General features: G+C 48.4%; 1 protein-coding gene and 1 non-coding gene across 8 annotated transcripts in view; both read right to left on the bottom strand.

The window, feature by feature from the left end:
* PBX1 (PBX homeobox 1) overlaps positions 1-20,465 on the bottom strand; it is a 325,636-nt gene that overhangs the window by 184,640 nt on the left and 120,531 nt on the right. The window lies entirely within an intron of this gene.
* LOC144307475 (U6 spliceosomal RNA) lies at positions 1,235-1,339 on the bottom strand. The gene has a single exon (XR_013374351.1). It is a non-coding gene; the product is annotated as a U6 spliceosomal RNA (small nuclear RNA).

Genomic DNA, 20,465 nt, shown 5'->3' with positions numbered 1-20,465 from the left:
CTGCCTGTATCTGAATGCCTGTGCGTCTATGTGTATGTCTGTGTGTCTGTCTGTATCTGAATGCCTGTGGGTCTATGTGTGTGTCTGCATGTCTGTATATCTGTGTGTCTGTGCCTGTATCTGAGCGTCTGTGTGTCTGTATCTGAGTGTCTCTATGTCCATGTGTGTCTGTCTGTCTCCCTCCCCTGGTCCCACCACTATAACTCAACTCCAATGATACAAACCTATACCAAGTAACCCACTACCCACACAATCCAGACACGTTCTCCTCCGTCTCATCTCTAGACCATCGTCCCGAAGTTCCCCTGCCTTCACACATTTACGATAGCACAGGGGGGGAAATCAGAGAGGAACAAGGATGTTTGCAAACACCAAGTTTTCAAAAATCAGAAGACATGTCGTGGCTGGACATCAGTGGAACCGGCAGGGTAAGTTAAGCATCTCTGCACTGTGGCACAGACCAAGTCCTAACAGGAGACCACGAGAAGAGGATGGCCGGTCACCAAACACAGGCGTAAACATATACACATACACCCACGTGAGGGCACACACTCACACACACAACTCAGCCAACTCTAAGTGGACAGGTGGCTCCGGTATGGCAGCTGCGGCGTGGAAGGGAAATGCCTAACGGTACCTACAAATACACAACTCTATCAGCAGGAGGCAGTGCACGTGCACGTGAGTAAACACAATCGCATCTCCGAGATCTTGGAAAAAGCTGGAGCTCGTGAGCATATTCACGTTTGTGAATGCAAATCCAGGGCACCCTCTCACTCTCCCCTTATGATCCCCATCTCCAGGAGTGTCCGGGCAACACTGTCACAGGCTCTCCTGGCCCAGTTCGAGCCGCCAACATTCTAACCCGTGTGCAGGGGACACCGCAGGTATCCTGACGGTGGTCACCACAGACTGCACAGGAGGAACGAGGAGAGGCATTGCTCGCTCCTGCCACCCATTCCCCGCAACTGCTACAAACTAGATTTTTGAACAAAGATGTAGGCACTTGCATCTTACCAACCCTTCAGGGACAGCTGTCTACAGGAACACCCTGGATCTGTAATACCAGTTCTCTAGTCTCCTCAAAAGTTCTTGATGCAGGTCAAAAGTTCTTGGGTTGGGGTCATAGGTCAGAGGACCATTAATTAAAGGACAACAGATGCTTTTTTTTTAAATTTCAGGATATAAAACAGGTTTAGGAAAGGGCACAAATCACAAGTGCAGAGCTCAGTGAACTAAGAGGAACTTCCTTACAGATGTGTACGCCATCCTTGGATAGGACCATGCTAATCTTCTCCGTCTTGTTCTCATTTTTTATATGTGTTGTTGAAGTGAGCACACGGGCTGCATTTAAAATGCTCTCACATGGTTGGGGCACCTGTGGAGCTCAGCGGTTGAGCACCTGCCTTCGGCTCAGGGCATGACCCCAGTGTCCTGGGATCGAGTTCCGCATCGGGCTCCCCGCAGGGAGCCTGCTTCTCCCTCTGCCTGTGTCTCTGCCTCTCTCTGTGTGTCTCTCATGAATAAACAAATAAAATATTTAAAAAATATAATAAAATGCTCTCACATAGCAGTGGATCCTCAGCTTCAGGACCAGTAAGTGAGGCACCACCACGGTGGAATGGGAGGAGGCGCAAAGGTAGAGGTATTTCCCAACGAGTAAGGTATGTGCAGCAGGAATCTACTTCCTGGGAGGTTATTTATGAAACGCAGATTCCTAGGCCAGAGAGCAAACCTGCCTGTGACTCTGCATTTTATAAGCAGCCCAGGTTATTCTGGAGGCTAACTGGTCTCACCTGCTGAAGGATACCGGCAATTCCCCCCCGAAAGGAGTTCCCTATTCCCAAGAGGAAGGGCCCAGTGCACACCCTTCTGAGCTAAGAGGTGGTGAAACGGACAGCGCTGTGAGCTACGGCTTGGGAGACAGAAAAGAAGGGGAGTTAGAAAAATAGCTGATCCACAAGGGGAAACCACTGCCCTTCTCTGCTTTGTTCCACTTTGCTCCTGAACTCTGGTCTCCATGTCCGCCCACTTTAGGCATCCTAGAGGGGCCTGGATGCACAGAAGCAGAGTCTCCCGAAAAGGCCAGGAGCCAGATCTCCCCTCTTCCTTGTTACTGTCCTTCTTGTACGTTTCAAACAAACCCAGGGGTTTGTACCTACTGGGTCCAAAAATACACTCCTCCCCACCCACTGCTGCATGAACCCAACTGAAGCTGGCTTTTATAGGGACACATTTGAAGACAATGTCCCAGGACCACAGAGGCCATCAGGAAGACACCATGACAGGCTCCAGCCTTTAGAACAAGCAAGAGGCAGAAGGATCCCAGCAGCCCAAGGCAGACTCACACGGAGAGGGTCTAGTCGTGGGGTTTCCTCAGCTTACAGATTCTACCCAAATATACGGAACTCTCTCAAAATACAAATGGAGCAAAAAAGGCAGACCAGAGGGCATCAGGCATTACTGCGACTGTTCCTGCTTTCAACCATCATGACCACCACCAATGCACTACTGGGGTAACTAACAAGTTCTGGTGTCAGGTACTGGTCGAAAGCCTTCAGATGCGCCAGCACATTCTACCCTCAGAGCTGTTCTCTTTTTAAAAATATTTTATTTATTTATTCATGAGAGACACAGAGAAAGGGGAAAACACAGGCAGAGAGAGAAGTAGGCTCCCTATGGCGAGCCCGATGTGGGACTCGATCCCAGGACCCCGGGATCATGACCTGAGCTGAAGGCAGATGCTTAAGCACAGACCTAGATGCACCCCCGCCAAAGCTACTCTCACCCTAATGCGTCAACAATATTATTTACCAAGAGACAAGATTGTGTCATCAGTTGGGACTATTTTTCATGTCCACCTAGCATTCCTTCCTGCTCCATTTAAGGCTGGATATAAGGGTGTCTGAGCACATAAAGTAGACATGGGCAGGAACAGAACATTTTCTGTTAAAAACTGTCAATAGGGGATCCCTGGGTGACTTAGAGGTTTGGCGCCTGCCTTTGGCCCAGGGCTCGATCCTGGAGTCCCGGGATTAAGTCCCGCGTCGGGCTCCTGGCATGGAGTCTGCTTCTCTCTCCTCCTGTGTCTCTGCCTCTCTCTCTCTCTCTCTGTCTATCATAGATAAATCTTAAAAAAAAAAAAAAACTGTCAATAAGCTAAAAAAATAACAAGGGAGGTTATATACTAGGTGCCTTAGGACAGCAAAAGACACCTCAGGCGATGCTTCTTTCTAGGAGGAACTGAAAATCTGGTGAGGAAGACTGGAAACAGGGAGAAGAAAGTATTAGAGACAAACAGATGACAAATCAATAGAAAAGAGGGTAATGCAATGCCAATCATAGGGAAAAAAATATATATATATACAGAATATACCCCTTTTCTCAGGAAATTTTTAATATCCTTCATAAGACAAGATGCTCTCATGCAAAACAATCAAACACCAGAAACTGTAACTAGCCAGCTGTTACACATAGTCTACAAATCTGAGGAATCAAGAGAAACGAACATTCTATACAGGCCATGGTTGTTGAGAAAAGTATAAGGCAGCAAAGTGTGAAGGACAGACGGAGACCAGACATACACAGGACAAACCGGAGACAGGTGACCGGACATCCCCAGGACGAGCAGCCGAAAAAGCAAGACTTCCACCCTGTCTGGCAGGTGTGGACCCAGAAGCGAGGACGAGATCTAGAGGAAAAGGAAGCAGGAGGTAAGACTGGCCCCTCGCCTCCAGTGGTCAACCTATGCCAACCTGAGACTTGGCACGGTCGACCATGCCCCCCAACCTAGGTCCTCCTGCTCCTGTGGAAATACTAAGGACCTCTGAAATCAAACTGACAATCAAAAAAAAAAAAAAAAAAAAAACCCCAGAATGTGGACTATCTTATCATCATGAGGGCCCTTAGCGGCATGGCCTCATAGGGCGCAGTCACATCTCCGAGAACGAGGTTGGGCTGAAGAAGATCTTGGATGGAAGAGCTCCAGGGAAACATCCAGCAGCTGCTGGAGGTGGGGTCCGAGCTCCAGCAGGCAGCATGTTCCAAACAGAATCAAGGCCAACGATCTACATTCTCTATGAGCCCTTCTCTCTCCAAAATCCAGCGGCTCCGTGAAACTTTGAAGAGGAGAAGACGAATACCCCAGCTGTAGGGTGACTGCAGTCCCCGGGGTCCCCAACGAAACCAACGTCCCACCAGGGCGGTGTCCTTGACCATGTGACCACCACTTTAGCATCCGCCGAGGATGGCACTGCTTGGAGCACGCGAAGCCGCTGACTTGAAAACACGATTTCTTGGGTGAAGTTCTTCACTTTATCACTTAATGCGTGTTTATTGTCCTGTTACTAACAACAGAAATAATGGTAATACTTTGGTATTTGCACAATGTTTTATAGCCTGCCAACACTTTCATAAGCGTGATTATGTTTACTCCCGATAATAAATTTAGCCACGTTATGGATGAAGAAACTAACGCCCAGAGAGTACATGATTCACTCGAGGCCACCCAGCAGGTAGATGGGGGGGGGGGGGGGCCCGGGTCGGCTGAGTCCTCCTAATTTACTAAATCCTTGTCAGACGCAGGACACAAGAGTGAGTAGGAAAGGCCACAGGAACCCAGTGCCGAGGGAAAAAGCATGTTGCTCACAGAACCCGACCACATTTCAGCTCACTGCACTGCACCCCACCTGCCTGGTTGGGTCCCTGGGGTGTCCCATCCATGCAGGGTGCCCACCTGATGGGCTCACCTTGCAGCAGGCACCGTGCTTGACAGGGGGGTAATAAAGATGACCCTATCTGCCCTTCCCTCCCCCCGACAGGTGGGCCAGGGGCACAGGGCTAGGCACCAGCTACGGAGAGCAGCAGGGCGTCTCCGGGGGGCAAGTGTGGGGGGGGGTCAAGCAAGGGAGCCAAGCACCAGGAATTTCCCGCCCTCCCAAGTAATCCAAGTGCTCCCAATGGGTCTCCAGTGGAGAAACCAGCAGAGCCCCTCCTCCCCCAGATCCCCTGGGGAGCACCCAGGCTCTCTGATGCACCGTCCCAGGCGTCATTAGGAACATGCTAGGCCCCCTGCTCCCCACACTCCCACTCCCCTGCCGGAAGGAAAGCCCCCCAGGCTCCCACAGAGGGACCCAGAGAGAAGCCCCGGTACCCACAAAGGGGAGCCAGCGTGCCAAGGGTTAAGCACGCCCCGTAATAAGCATCTCTGTTCCGGCATGTTGCGAGAGCCCATTACCTCCCGCCACATTACCTCATTCATTTCTTATATGCGGATGGTTTATTTTCCCATGAGCACCCTGGCTCTCAGTATTAAGTCCCCTCCTTCGCCTCTATTTCTCTATCCATCACATTTAACACTCTGACAGTAACAGTCTATAATGTTTCTATTCTACAAAACCGCTCTGTCAACTCCGGGCTTCCAGAGCAGCAACTGAGGAAAATAAATAACATCAACGCCAGGGACGACAGCATCACAGCTCCCTTTCTGCTGGGCTTTTTTATTTTATAGGATTCTACAAAGGGAGAAAAAAAATAAAATAAAATAAAGGGGCCAGGGGAGGTGGAAGCCAAGAAGAGAAGAATTTCCTTCTCATCCAACAGACACCTCACAGACCTGAAGGGACAGTCACAGAGCTTCCCTTTCAGACAAAGCAGTGATTCCCACCAACCCCCTCCCTCCTCTCGACTCCCCTGACCAACCCCCCCCCCCCACCACCACTTTCCATTTCCACGGTGGTTCACGAAAGGACTGATGTTCACTGCACTGCACTCCCTCTACCTGCCACCGTGGAGGCAGAGCAACACAGAGCTGAGGGAGCGTGCGGCACCCCATCCACGGTGCAGGGCGATTCATAAATTCTTGTCATCTTTTCTGGAGCAAGAGGGGGTGGAGGCAGTCCGGTGGCCCACCACCTTTGTTCTGGGGGAAGACACCCAGGGAGCGGCAACTCTGGAACCCAAGAGCGGGCAGCAAGGCAAGGGAGCATTAAGTACCGAGAAATAAATCACTCTGGAAAGCTGCCTCGTCTCCACCTTCTGGGGGCGCGGGGGAGGTGGTTACCAAAACTGTGTTTATTTTCATCATTCTGGATGTAAATCATTTTAAAACATGTTATATTTCCATCTAGCTTCTTTAAAAAGATATCCAGACAGATAGGTAGATGGATAATCTTGAACATAATTTGGCTTCCTCTTCGTGACCCAAATCATTTATCATTATGAATGCCAATTACCACCCAGACCCACTGCTAGGTGGGAGCCTGCCTGTCTACTGTACATAAACTCCACCTGCTGGGCCGTGCAAGTTTTCTCCTCTCCTCTGCACAGTCTTTCTGCCTCCTGGAGCTTCCTCTTCTTCAACGGCGGTAGTGTTATAGTTAAGAGCGCGGCTGTAGGACCAGATCATGGAAGCCAAACCCAACCATTGGCTATAGACCCTTGTTTTCGTGCCTTCCTCCCCCGGGGAAATGGAGACAAACTTGTTACCCAGCTCCTAGCAGGGGTCATGAGGATTACCCGAGTTAATACCTGTGAGCCCTCGAGCCAGGGTCTGCAGTTAGCAATGGCGAACTGTGCTCAGTAAGGATTAGTCATGACCACATATATATTCTGGCAAGAGCTGGAAGACCAGACAACCATACCATTGGAATTGTGTCTGAAATAAGATCAAAGAGATTCTGGGTGGTGGCCTCTGGGCTCTCTGATGAGTCAACTGCACAGTCCGAAGTGCATGGCGCCTTTATTTTGGTCACATAGAGGCCTTCTATGCTAATGTCCTGGCTCCCTGTTACTTCAGATGGGCGAGGCTGCTAACACTGAGCTCTGAATGGTGAGAAGTAACTACCAGAGAGACTCATTTGGGATAAGGAAAGAATGAGGAGACAGGAGGCAAAACAACTAACTGAAGGCCTTTCACTGAATACTGCCAAACGCAATCCTGTAATTCCTTCCATCCGACAGAAACAAGAGGTACAGTGTACACAATGCTTTGATTAGTATGACATACTCTGTGTGTTATTGTTTTTACCAACAGGAACATTATTATCACTCATCTTTGCACCCTAGAACAGTTATAAGGCACTTCTAACCCTAAGAGCATTCAGAGGTGGGAGTCTTGCTTTCCCTTGACTCCTACGCAAGGGACCACGGACTTTCTTTGTTCCATCTCAGTCTGTGGCAGAATGGAGAAAAGGACAGGCTCAGAGCCCAACCCTCCTGACGATGGGTACCCTGAAGGGTACTCACACTGATTCCCCAGACATGCTCCCCACAGAGGGAAGGTCAGACTCCAGCATGTCTAAGGCACTTCCTGCAAAGCTTCAGAGGAATGCCTGCATTCCAACAGAAGGGGCAAATGTGAGAAAAAGCTAAGACCAAATAGGATACAGCATGTCTGATGCCTGGAGGCAAGGAGGAACTGGTTCCTGATACTTCATTTCTTGTCTAGTTCAATTCCAAATATCACAGTCTAACTTACTGAGGCAAAGATCACTTCTGCTTTTATAACTTTTTATTTGGGGGGTGGGAGAGTAGATATAAGGATCATCATCAGACTAAGTGATGTTATTTCATTATTTTAAATGATCACATTTCATTAGTGCTGCTTACAGTACTCCTTGACACTCTAATTTTTCTATTTTGGTGACAGAAAGGGAAAGGTGACCTCGCAGCACCAAAGATGTCCCCTAGGGAAAGAGTGAGCTGAGCCTTTCATAGAATTTTCCAACAAATTAATACTGAGAATGCCTATGTAGAAAGAAGGCACTAGAGGGAAAATGCATAGGTAGGCACAGTTCCTACATTCCAAAGTTTATAATTTAGTGAAGAGAGAGGGACATATGAACAACTAGCTAAAATTAGGAGTTGAATAATTAGAAAAATACATGCTAATTAAAGCTACAGGCATTTTGTTATAGAAACATGGTAGAAGGGGTGATTACTTTAAATGGGAGTCTTAGGAGAGCTTTCAGATTTTCACAGAAAGAGAGAGATTTGGGAGGCTGCGGAGTTTTCAGTTGTTAAGGGCTCAGCTATCGTAGTCATTCAACCCAAATTCAAATTCCTAATCTGCCAGTTCCAACCATGGGTAATCAGGGCAAGTTTTTTAAGCCCTTTGAGCTCAGTTTACTGGTCGATATAGTGGGGACAATGACAGTATTTACCTCACAGGCTTTGGAGGGAGGGTTAATAATAAACATAAATAACACAGTGCTTGATACACAACCCCTAAATTAATATTAGCTATTATCATCGTCATAATACTCCCCCCAGACCTTATGAAGTCAGTGATATTACTATCTCTACTTTTAGTACTGAGAAAACAGACAAGAGAGAAATTAGGTAACCTGCCCAATGTCACACAGTAGATGGAAGACTCGGGACACAACCTCAAGTCAGTCTGACTCCAAAGTCAAAATTCTTTCTCACTATATTTTACTCTGGTCCACAAGAAGAAACTCTAGCTCCTCCCAGAAAGGAAGTCCAAGATCTAAAAAGCAAAGTCTTGGAAATCACCGGAAAATAGAGCATGATGCTAGCAGATTACACATTTTTCTCTGAAGAAACAAAGTCAAATGAATGTCAGACACATGTTCCATAAGAAACTCAACAATACACAGAAGCAATCACAATATTCCATGAAACTGAAAGATCTACCACAATATGAAATGAACGAAACTCTACAGGTATTCCAATTCCCGCCCTTTCCTAACTTCTTTGTCCTTATTAATGTCAAGCCCATTTTCCCAGGTAACACAGAAACACAGACACATAGATAAAGAGATGGAAGACAACTCAGAGTCTAGTTCGAACCTGCACACAGTTCAGAAAAGGCCTCTAGGGCAATCCCAGCAAAGCATCATTTCCCACAGCTACATGATAATGCAGGAATCTGTGACCATACCCTCTGGCTATTTTGGGACAGTTATAATCATTAAATAGTTTTTTTTTTATGTACTAAGTCATCTCCCATCTGAAACTTTTTGTGGAATACAAATTAATCAATGACTTAAATGATTCAACTATTCCTGACTCCTACTTTTCTTTCAATTTCCATATCTAGATGCTTACCACACACTGTTAATCTTTCTTTCAAAACAGTCCGAGGCATTTCATTCTCAAAATACCACTTCATCTACCCAGACCCCAGGTCCTCTTGTCTCCTGGCTGACCTTCCTTGTCTTCAATCTTCCTCTTCAGTCTAGTATACATCCTGCACATTTTTATCAGAATAGAAGTCCTTAACTCTGATTTCAGTGTCATCTATGTTCAAACAACCACAGGGTCTCCACTTCTTCTTCTTTTTTTTTTTTTTGATTGCTTGATTGACTTAAAAGAGGGAGAACATACAAGCGGGGGAAAGGGAGAGAGAGAATCTCAAGCAGACTCCCTGCTGTGCACTAAGCCCTATGCATGGCTAGATCCCATGACCCTGATCATGACCTGAGCCAAAACTAAAAGTCGGATGCTCAACCAACTGTGCCACCCAGGCACCCCCACAGGGTCTCCACTTCTTGCCTGAAGCCCTCTGCTAGACTTTCAATGCCATAAGGTCAGTGCCAAGCACTTTATCTGTTACAACCTATTTCTCATACTTCCCAATAGAGATCTTCCAACTTGGTCTAAGCAAACATTTCATAGGACACTCCCAACATAGAGACCATGCACACAGAAACAGTGGCATATTAAGTTTTATGTAACATGTCTAAAGCCATATAACCACTCATGGATGAGCTAGGGCTCACTCCTCAGACTCCCTGTCTATGGCTCATCCTGAGTCCATCAAGGTAAGATATGGTACTAAAATTGCCTGCCTCTGGAGAATGTTGAGACCATTGGATAAGATGGTGCCCACGTGACTCCCTAGTTCATACAGTGAATGATTATAGAGCATCTACTAAACATCCAAGCCTGTCCTAAACAATTGCAAGAAGAAAAGAAACACAATAGAAAGACATTAACCTCAGAGTCCTTAGAGTCCAATTGGAAAATAAACACGTAAAAAATAAAATTACAGAGACTAGGTAATATAATTTACAATGAAAGAATATAAGGCAAAGTGAATACAAAGAAGAAGGAATATCTAGGGCTGAGTCAGAATATTTGGACAAGGTCTCTGCTAGGGTTTGAATGATTAGCTGTAGTTTACTTTAGGGATGGTGGGTACAGGGAATCCCTGGTGGAGGAGACAATCTCCAAAGGTATAATGAAAAGTGTGGCAAGTGCTAGGTATTGTAGGGAACTCTATGTATTTGCAGCCTACAATGAGGTAGAAGAAAATGGTGGGAAAGAGCCCTGGTGAAGTAAATAGACAAGGCCTAGATCACAAGGCTCATGTACTTATGCCAACGCCTTCGGAGTTCATCCTGCAGATTTCAATGTCATGCCCATGATGCATGCTCAATGATGCTCAGATTCAGGGCATACTCCGGAGTGTGCACCCAGAGAAATGCCCAGTTCCTAGCAGACTATAAAGCTACTTCTCTTCAAGAAAGCATATAGGAATTCAAGTGAGTGAAAGCGACGTTTGAATGTTGATAATTTGAATTAGTTTAAAATTCTAAATAATTTCCGAATCTCAGGTCTTAGCCTATTATTAATATCATAATTCCTTCGACATACTTCACACAACTATAGTTTTGGGACTGTAGCTTTTGACACTGGGGCTGACAGTGAAGAATTCTCAATAGGGGTGTGGCAAGCAGGTTTGCATGTTAGGAGTGTCATGGTGGGCCTCAGAGAGGATGAACAGCTGTAAGATATTAGGGGCAGAGATACCAGCTAAGAGGTCAACGTAGCTGTCTGGGTGAAAGATGGCGAGGGCCTGACCCAGGAGTGTGGCAGATGGGGGGAGAAGAGGATATGAGACATTGTTAGGGTGGTGTGTTTACCTTGATATTCCCTCATCTGGCATTAAGCCTGGCATAAAGTGTTCAATAAATGCCTGCTTCTAGAATTAACACAGATTGTCCAGTGATTAGATGGAAGGTGGGAAAGAGGGATGCTGCAGGCTTAGGAAGAAGTTAAGGGTCTGATACAAACATGAGATCTCTGGATTGGGCAGATGAAAGAGAGAAAGCATATAGGAAGAGGATCTGATGTGGCCTGGGGGGTTGAGAAGGTGTGCTCTGGCCATGTAGGGCTGGAGGGCCCTGTTGCATATGGGTGAAGAAGAAATGCCAGCCAGGCAGTTATACGTGCAGATCTGAAACTCACAGAATCAACCAGGGCTGAAAATACAGACTTTAGTAATTTACCATTTGTTCAATAAATATTTACTGGATATTCGCTTTGGTTCAGACATTGTACTATTCACTGGGGATGCAGAAAGGTAAGGTTCCTGTCCTCAGGGAGACTACAAGCAGATACCTTTGTGAGCCGTGAGTATGGCACGGATAAATGAAGTCATGAGAAATAGTGGGGAATATTTCAGGGGTGAGTCGAGAGACAGGCATCACTGAAGTTAACTGAGAAGTCCCAACCACACAACTATGAGGCAAATAGGATAAAATGGAAATCAAGGAGGAATGGAAGATTCATGATAGAAAAGTCATAGGTATCAAATACAGCTAGAGTCTAGAATTGGAAAGGGTGTAGACTGGACTTGTCAATGGGGAGATTCCAACTGGAGAGGCAGAAATCTCCTCTCAATAGAAGCAAAGAAGCTTCTAGAAGTTATTGAAGAAAGTTGGAAATCTCAGAATCAACAGACAGGGTAGCTGTGAGGTCTCGAATAGTCCCAGAAGGCTTCGTGAGGTGGGATAAGGTGGGATCTGGGTCAGGAAGTGCAGAAGATACAACGGACAGTTTTAGATGAAAATGAAACAGAATATGACCCACATAAAGGGAGGATATTGTCCCAACTCTTCCGAAGATCAAACAGGGGCATAATATACATTTGCCTAGCAACATGTTGCCAAAAGAAAGGCACTGTGGTGTTTGGGACAGGAGACGCTCTCATGGAATCTGTGGACAAACCCATTCTTCACTGGCTGTGTGATGCTCACGGAAAAGCCTTGCCATGAATTAGCCGGGCCTGTAAAGCAAACATCCGTGAAAGCTGCAAATGGAACAACAGACATACTGAGAACACACTAGAACAGCCAATGGCACAGCTCTCCCTCTCTCCTGCCACGTGAGGCAGCCCCAGAGAGAGGGGATGGAGAAAGAGGAGAGGGTGGGGGCGGATGGTGAGAAGGGAGCACTCCTAAGCAACTTGGGGACAGTCAGGGGACACAGGGACCTGAAGGGTGCCATGAAAATGTCATCACACTTTGCTCTCAAAAATATGCACCATATTTTACTCAGTTTACAAGACTAACCATTTTTTGGCTTTTCCGGTGCCAGACTTGGGCCCAGGTCCTTCTAGGTATTATGATAATTGTCACACAGGTTTCCCCAGCTATCCAGAAGCAGCATCGTATGAAACCTCCCCTGAGCCAAGATGCCATAAAGCGAAGACACAATCACCATTAATTTATATGGAGATATTTTTGAGCATTCCCAGACCCAAAAGATAACCTCTCTCAGGCTTTTCTGATACCTTAGGACACATCTTGCCGAGGGATGCACAAAATACAGGGAGACAAAGCACAGGTGCTCGTGGACACAGGTCAGAGTTGTGGCAGCTGAGACCCCGAGAGTGGCTCCCGAGAAGAGCTGGATGGCGCCCCTCCCTGTCCAGGCGCGCACTGCCTCCGAGAGGCTTGCTGCAAAGCCAACATTGAACGGTCTTTTTGTTCCTTACTTTTTCTCGTAAAAGTGAAAATCCCCTTCGGATTTCTTTCAGTTAGCAAAAACAGGTACTGACCTAAGTCTTTCATAAATGTGAAATGGCTAACATGAATTTTTGAATAGTGCACCTGTACCTCCCCGGCTCCTCGGCAGGCACCCAGGGAATGGCAAGGCCACCCTAAGGACCAGGTTAAACCCACTTGATTGATGTCTCCTGCCTCCTCCAGCAATATGAACTATAGGGCCGGTTCAGAGATGCCTCTTTTTGTAACTCCAAGCCACATCTGTCCGTGGGAGTTTAACTTTGCCATGTAACAGTGGCACTGGGAGGGTCCCTACCCAACGTCCTCCCCCATGTGCAGAGACCTCAGTACACACACAGCTACCGAGGTCCCAGGGAAGACCCCACTCACACAGACTCCCTTTTGGGGATCAGCACAGTTGGGCCAAGGCTCACAGAAGCCATGTGCTATGGTGGAAACCACCCAATCTGGGTTTAGTCTTGACTAAACTTACTAGCTCTATGATCCTGCATCCTTTACTTAACCTCTCTGTGTCTCGGTTTCCTTATGTGAAATCAATACCTAACAAAAGTAACCAGCCCCCTTCACAGACACAGTTGCTGTGCAGATCAGGTAAGCTAATGCTCCTGAAATTTTTCTTGATTTTAATACATATTATTTTTAAATAGGTAACACGTTTACATTGTAAAAAATACATCTACAATATGTATGTAATGATTCCCATATGCTGCTGGGTCTTGCTCCCATTCTTGTCCCCATCCCCCCACCCACCCCTCCTACCTGGCCTCAACGGGTAATTATTTGCTTATTTATCTTTGCTTGTTTATCTCCTCAGTGTTTCTTGAAGGATTGCTTCAAAGTACAGGGCTATATAAAGTAGTGATCATTGTTGTAATGGGACAGTAAGTGGTGAGGAGTAGGATGAGGATGGATGTTTGTATTGTCTATAAGGAATCCCATTTCCTCCATGGAAACCTGCCTCAGTGATGCTATGGTTCATCCACCCACCCATCCACCCACCTATCCACCCACCCACCCACCCACCCATCCAATCACCCACCCACCCAGCCACCCACCCAGCTACCTACCCATCCATCCACCCATCCATCCACCCATCATTCCATCCATCCATCCATCCATCCATCCATCCATCCATCCATCCAAGCAATACTTTTAATGCCACCTATACTCAAAGCTAAATGACAGCATAATTCTAGAAATCCTAAGATTCATAAGTGCATCCATAGCATTTCTGAGTTCATACCATCCTTTTTGATACTTGTTTTCACTCTGGGTATGAGCAGCCTATGGCCAGTGACCATATACCAAATAAACTTTTTATATTTCCCCTAGCATATGGTGTGGTACACACAAATATATACAGCAGATGTTCAAACAGACTTGATCTGGTCACGGACAAGAAGTCCCTCTGGATGGTGGTGCAACAGCCAGTCAGGCAGTGTGGGGTCCAGCAGCTTTTCTGTCGGCCGCGGGAAAATCCAAGATGGCCTGCAGGCCCTGGAGGGGCCCTAGACCGGGAAGGGTCTGCCCCAGCCTCAGGCTGCGGCTAGACGAGGTTGAAAGGGTGGGTCCCTGGGCTCTCAGTGAGAGCAGAAGTGACTGAGCAGGAAAAACAAAAGGACAGGAGCTTAGAACAGCTTCCAACATGGTGACAGGATCAAGGAGAGAAAATCACTCCTCAGAAGGAAATGTTGTGTGTCAGCTGTTCTCTGCCATGAATTGTGCTGCGGCTGGACGCAATATCCCAGCCACTCCTGCCCCTGCTCCGGACGCTTCAATACTTCCTTTCTTTTCTGTGTTGTTTGGTTTGGTTTTTAAGGTTTAACAACTCTCGGTGGCTTCATAGCATACCCTTGAGCTGTCCTTCAGCATCCTCGGCATTTTTAAGGATTCCTCCTCATTTTGCCACCAGATGACATTACGACCTTGAGTTACAGTGTAACTTAGGGTCTCTGTCTCCACTACTCCATCTGTGGAATGGGGGCGACCATTCCTACCCTACCTGCATTACCAGGTGCCGATGAGAATCAAGCCTGTTAACACACACTGAAGACGAGTGTGCTCTACGTAAAAAGGGTATTGGTGTTAGAATGGGTGCTGCCTCTCCTCCAGGGAGGAAAAAGGCATCATTTCTAAACGAAGAATTTTTAAAGTGAGGCCCAACTAATCACACACACAAAATCCATTTCACAGTAAATTTTTGTTTCCCCTTTTCTGATCTTCCAACCCTAGACAGACCTTTCTGGACTCCTCTCCTCGCAGGCCTGACAACCACTTCCAAAGAATATAATTTTAGAGGTTAATTCCAAATCCAAGCTTAGAGCCCTGACTATTCCTCTCCCAGCAACCTTTTTATATCTGCCTGACGCGCCCTGTTTCCCAGAGACCCACAGCCCCCCTCCCAGCCCCCGCCCGCATCCAGGGTGGTGGCGATGATAACCAATAATGAAAACCTGCAGCCTGCAGACACTGGAGCGAGCGGGTGCACGGAGGGGAGGCCGAGGAGGAGCCGGTCAGGATGCATGTAATCAGAAGGGTTATCTAATGCTAGTCTCATTCTAATTGAGTCAGTACCATATGTCACCCTGCAATAACATCGCAAGCAGCATGCAACTGAATACATATTTAATTCACATAATGGGTACAGCAGTAGAAGTAATCAAGGCAGTTTGCCATAAGCCATAAAGAAATGTAGCTTGTTCCTATCAAGAAACATTTGGCACTTAGGGAGAGAACTGTATCACCAGTGAGAGGGGAACTGGATTACTGTGAAGGCTCATGGGGGGAGGGGGCGGCCGGCTGTGGGGAGCGGGGGCATGGGGAGAAAGAGATGAGGAGAGGGAGCAAGAAACCAACAAATGAACACACCAAAGAGATTAAAGCCAGAACATCGATTCCCGGCGAATGAAAATCAATAACGGGATATTGTCAGTGGATCGTTGGCCCTCTCAATATAATTAACAGTAATGGATTTATTGGCACCAGCTTAATGATTTCGCAGGCGACGTGCCCCCCAGAATTTCCCGTGCTGTCATGGGTCCTTCCCGTTCCCTCCTGGCCCAGTCCGCGTCCCAGGAAACAGGATGGGGCTACAGAGGGTTAAAAAATAATTTCTTTTTTTTTTTTTTCCACATCTCTTCATCTGGATTGGCATCTGACAGGATGTTGCTCGCCCATTCCCTCATTTCCTCCCTCAAGGAGATGATTAATACAGCTGGGCAATGCTCATCAATATCTTTGGACAGATCAACTGGAGTTTTCATTAAACCCATATTAATGTCCTAGATACACAGCTGTGGACAGGTTATTCTAAAAAAAAAAAAAGAAAAGAAAAGAAAAAAAAAGAGGAGAAAAAGAAGGAAGGAAAGAAAAGAGAGGATAGGAAAGGAAAAACGACTCCACTTTGGTTAACTATTCGCCGGGAATTAACGGAAACCTGGCCCCTTCTGTCATTAGGGCTTCTCCCACCAACATGTTTTGATGTATATTTCATGAGGATAAACAAACATTCATTTCACTTTGGGAAGGTGTTTGCTGTAATGTATTGTCAGCGTAGCCAGCAATGAGAGGACATTAATTTCAATTCTGGTGTTTAAACACTTTGGCGAGTCCCAATTACTCATTCCCCAGCTCGATATCTGGAGCCCCGGAGGAAGGTCGCTGGCTCCCCACGCGGGGCCCCAGCACCCACGGGGGAGCGGCTCCACCCCCCCGCAGGGGGCCCAGCTCTAGAGCAGGAGGGTGGTGAGAGGGACTGTCACCCGACCCACCCTCAGTGCCACCCCGACAAGAGGGGCCGCTGCGGGGAAGACCCAGCCCGGCGCCACAGCGACCGTCGGGAGAAGCTGGGTGCGTGCCCCAGTTTGAAAAGGAAGTCGGATCCTATTGTTTTTTTTTCTTGGCCTAAATCTCCAGATGCTGACCATTTGTGGAGAAGGGCAAGGCCTTGGTACCTAAAAGGTAAATATCAGGAGAAGAGTGGGAGAATGGAGGTAGGGTCATGGGTCATTGATGAAGGCCTTGAAAATGGGTGCGGGAGCGTCGTGGTCCTGGTGCATCTGGAGGGGTTCCCGGAGGCGGCATCCAGCCACCAGCCACCCCCCACCAGTGCAGAAATGTCTGCAGCAGCGCTTCTTCCATCCTGCAGAGGATCAGAGATGGAGACCTCCTACACCCATGGGAACATGAGTACTCGAGCTTTGCAAAGCCTCTATAGAGGACTCCACAAATTTCCTTTTATTATTATTTGTTATTATTATTATTATTCGTTACTCATTTCTACCTCCATTTCTGAAAGCACCCGCAAGTTTAGCAAAGAGTGCCAAGCCTCTCTTCAAGCTGCCAGTGACTCGTGTGCCCGCTCAGACACACCAGAGAATCTCACACTCCCGGAAGCTGGCTGGCGAAGACCACCAAACTGAAAAATCCTTTTTAATAATCCAAAGAACTACCCCCGGGTCTGTCCAGTTACTTGCAGCTAATGATGAACTACCTAAAGGCAGGTGCGCTTGTGTTTCCAAGACACAGCCGTGGGGTGCCTGGGCGGCTCAGAACCTTAACCCCCCGACTCTTGACCTCGGCTCAGGTCATGATCTCGGGGTTGTGAGATACGATCCGGTCCCTTGTTGGGCTCCCTGCTGGGTGCGGAGCCTGCTTGGGATTCCCTCCCTCTCTGCCTCTCTCTCTGCCTCTCCACCCTCCAGGAAAAATAAAGGTGTGCGTTAAAAAAAATAATACGATGCAGGTGTAAGGTTGAAGAAATGAAGATGGGAGAGATGCTACGAGCTGCGTGTGCCCTGGCAGGAGTGAGAGGAGCAGGGAGAGGCAGGCGTCCCCCACAGTCTGCGCCGGAGACAGCACCGGAGTCCCAGGGGGGAAGAGCCCGGGGCCGGTGGCCCCCCAGGGAGGTCACAGCACGTGCCCATAGCAGGACCCTGCCGGCGAGAGTCCGTGAGATGCGAAAAACACGAAACCAGTAAAGAAAAACCCACTTGGTTCTTATCAAAGTTACTTCTTCCATAACTGAGTGTTAAATCCACAGTTTCTCCATCTAGAAGTTTGTTGTTGTTTTTAAGATTTTATTTATTTATTCATGAGAGACACAGAGAGAGAGGCAGAGACACAGGCAGAGGGAGAAGCAGGCTCCATGCAGGGAGCCCGACGTGGGACTCGATCCCGGGTCTCCAGGATCAGGCCATAGGCCGAAGATGGCGCTAAACCGCTGAGCCACCCAGGCTGCCCTAGAAGTTTTTTTTTAAAAAAAGAACACACAGGGGCGCCTGGGTGGCCCCGTCGGGTTAGCGTCTGCCCTCGGTGCGGGTCGTGATCTCGAGGTCCTGGGATCGAGCCCTGCATCGGGCTCCCTGCTCAGCGGGGAGTCTGCTTCCCCCTCTGCGCCTCCCTCCCTCCCCGCTCATGCTCCCTCTCTCCCTCTCTCTCTGTCTCTCAAATAAATAAAATCTTGAAAAAAAGAAAGAAAGAAAGAAAGAAAGAAAGAAAGAAAGAAAGAAAGAAAGAAAGAAAGAAAGAAAGAAAGAAAGAAAGAAAGAAAAAGGACACACAGCACGAAGTACCAGAAGCCAACGCCGGCTATGGTGACCAGATGACTGTCCAGCTCATATTGCCAGGAAGACGTACAAAACCTGGCCCAAGTGTTTGGCCTGGTCCGCATGTGCGCTGAGAACCCCTGCCATCGCCGAGGCGAGGCTGATCCGGTTAGAGCCCAGTACGTGGGGACCACCAGCCTAGACCTCGAGATGCTTCCGCACAGGCTGATAAATGGCTGCACCTTAACGGACCTTGCCATCTCCCAGGGCCACCCTCTCTCTGCTCCGTCTCCTCCCCGTGCGGCCCAAGAACCGGTGGCCACTGGGTTAACATCCAGCCCAGGGAAGGCAGCCGTCAGGACCCTGCTCCGCGCTACGTCGGTGTCCACACCACCCGGCCCGCTGTTGACTAGTGTCAATACCACTGCTGCGCCCAGAGTCAGGAGTCAAGGCATCACTCCTGTGCTCAACAAGCTCACCCAGGGCTGGGGGTGTACTTGGCCTGTGCCCAGGGGACAGGGAACTTAAGTGGCATCCTGGTCTCCCTCACTGCCTCCCCTCTGTGAGCCCAAGCATCACCATTCCTCCTGCCTTCTGCCCTCCTAAGGCACTCGTCCTTCCACTCCCCCTGGGGCAGCCACACAGTCGATGGGCCAGCTGTTCCTCTCTGCTTCCCACCTGCCCGATTCCCATCAGACGGGCCAGGGAAGCCTCCCAAGGAACCAGGCCAGACAGGTTTGGCGAAACAGAGATGCCTGGTAAGATCCGGAACCCTGGCACAGAGGAGAGGCTGGGAAATTGGCAGAGTTCTATCACAGATCCAAGAGCCTGGTGAAGAATGTACCCTTGCAGGACCCAGGTGACCTACCACTGGCATCTTTAAAAAATGTGCAATGGGCAGGGCGGGGGGTGGGGAGGCACCTGGGTGGCTCAGTCGGTGAGGCATCTGCCTTTGGCTCAGGTCATGATCCCAGGGTCGGGCTCCCTGCTCAGTGGGAAGTCTGCTTTTCCCTCCCCCCCTGCTCTTGGGGGCTCTTGCTCGCTCCCCCTCTCTCCCTCTCTGTCCCCCCTCAAACATATAAATAAAATCTTAAAAAAAAAAGGTATAATAGAGGACTCATGATAATAATAAGGAGCATCACTTAGTGATCACCTACCTACCGGGGTGAGGGCTCTGCACATGCCCTCCAATCTAATCCTCATACGTCCCCTTTACAGGCGAGTAAAGAGAGGTCTGGGGAGGTTCAGCAGCATGCCGACCCAATCAACAGGAAGGGGCTAACGAGGATTCAAACTCAAGCCTGACTGGCTCCCGAGTCCAGGCCCTTCCCTCTGGGTGGTGCTGCCGTCTGTGACATAGAGGATGGGCACCTAGTGGTCTCCACTCGGAAGGCTTCAAGAAGCCATGGTCTGAGGTGTTCTCCAGCACGAGGGAGGGCACCCGGTATAGACAGGCCGCACACAGGCTTTGGACTCCTACAGTTCTGAGCTCACATCCAGGCTTCAACTTCTTATCACCTGTGCAAGTTTGGAAATGGTACTCGGGTCCCAGATCCCCCATCTGAAAAATGGAGATGATGCCCACCTCCTAGAACTGTTGTAATGCTCGGGAAAATGTTTATGGAGTCCTAGCACTGTCCCTGGTACAGAATCAATGAGAAGTACTTCTCCCCGGGTCTCCAGAAGCTCCCCGCCTTCACAGGGAAACCGGAAACACTTCTGCATTATTTCACGCCTCGAAGAGGCAAGAGGGAGGAGAGAGCAGAGCGTGGGGTCTGGGGTGGGATGAGAGCCTGCTGGCTTTAGCTGTCCCCTGGGGGAAAGCTGGCTTTGCTTCCTTCTACCTCCGGAAGCATGAAGGTGCCCCTAATATATAGGTGAAATAAGACCTTCCAATCTGGAACATTGTGATGAGCTGCTGCGGTGCGATCTGCAAGGGCTAAAAGTACAGTTTTTCAGGAGAAGAGAATTAAAAATAACAGCAACATGGGGATCCCTGGGTGGCTCAGCGGTTTAGCGCTTGCCTTTGGCCCAGGGCGCGATCCTGGAGTCTCGGGACCGAGTCCCACATCGGGCTCCCAGCATGGAGCCTGCTTCTCCCTCTGCCTGTGTCTCTGCCTCTCTCTCTCTCTGTCTATCCTGA

The sequence above is a fragment of the Canis aureus genome, chromosome 38, assembly GCF_053574225.1.
Source record: "Canis aureus isolate CA01 chromosome 38, VMU_Caureus_v.1.0, whole genome shotgun sequence".
NCBI lineage: Eukaryota > Metazoa > Chordata > Mammalia > Carnivora > Canidae > Canis > Canis aureus.
The sequence above is the reverse complement of the archived record's forward strand: the minus strand, read 5'-3'. Positions and strand labels throughout refer to the sequence as shown.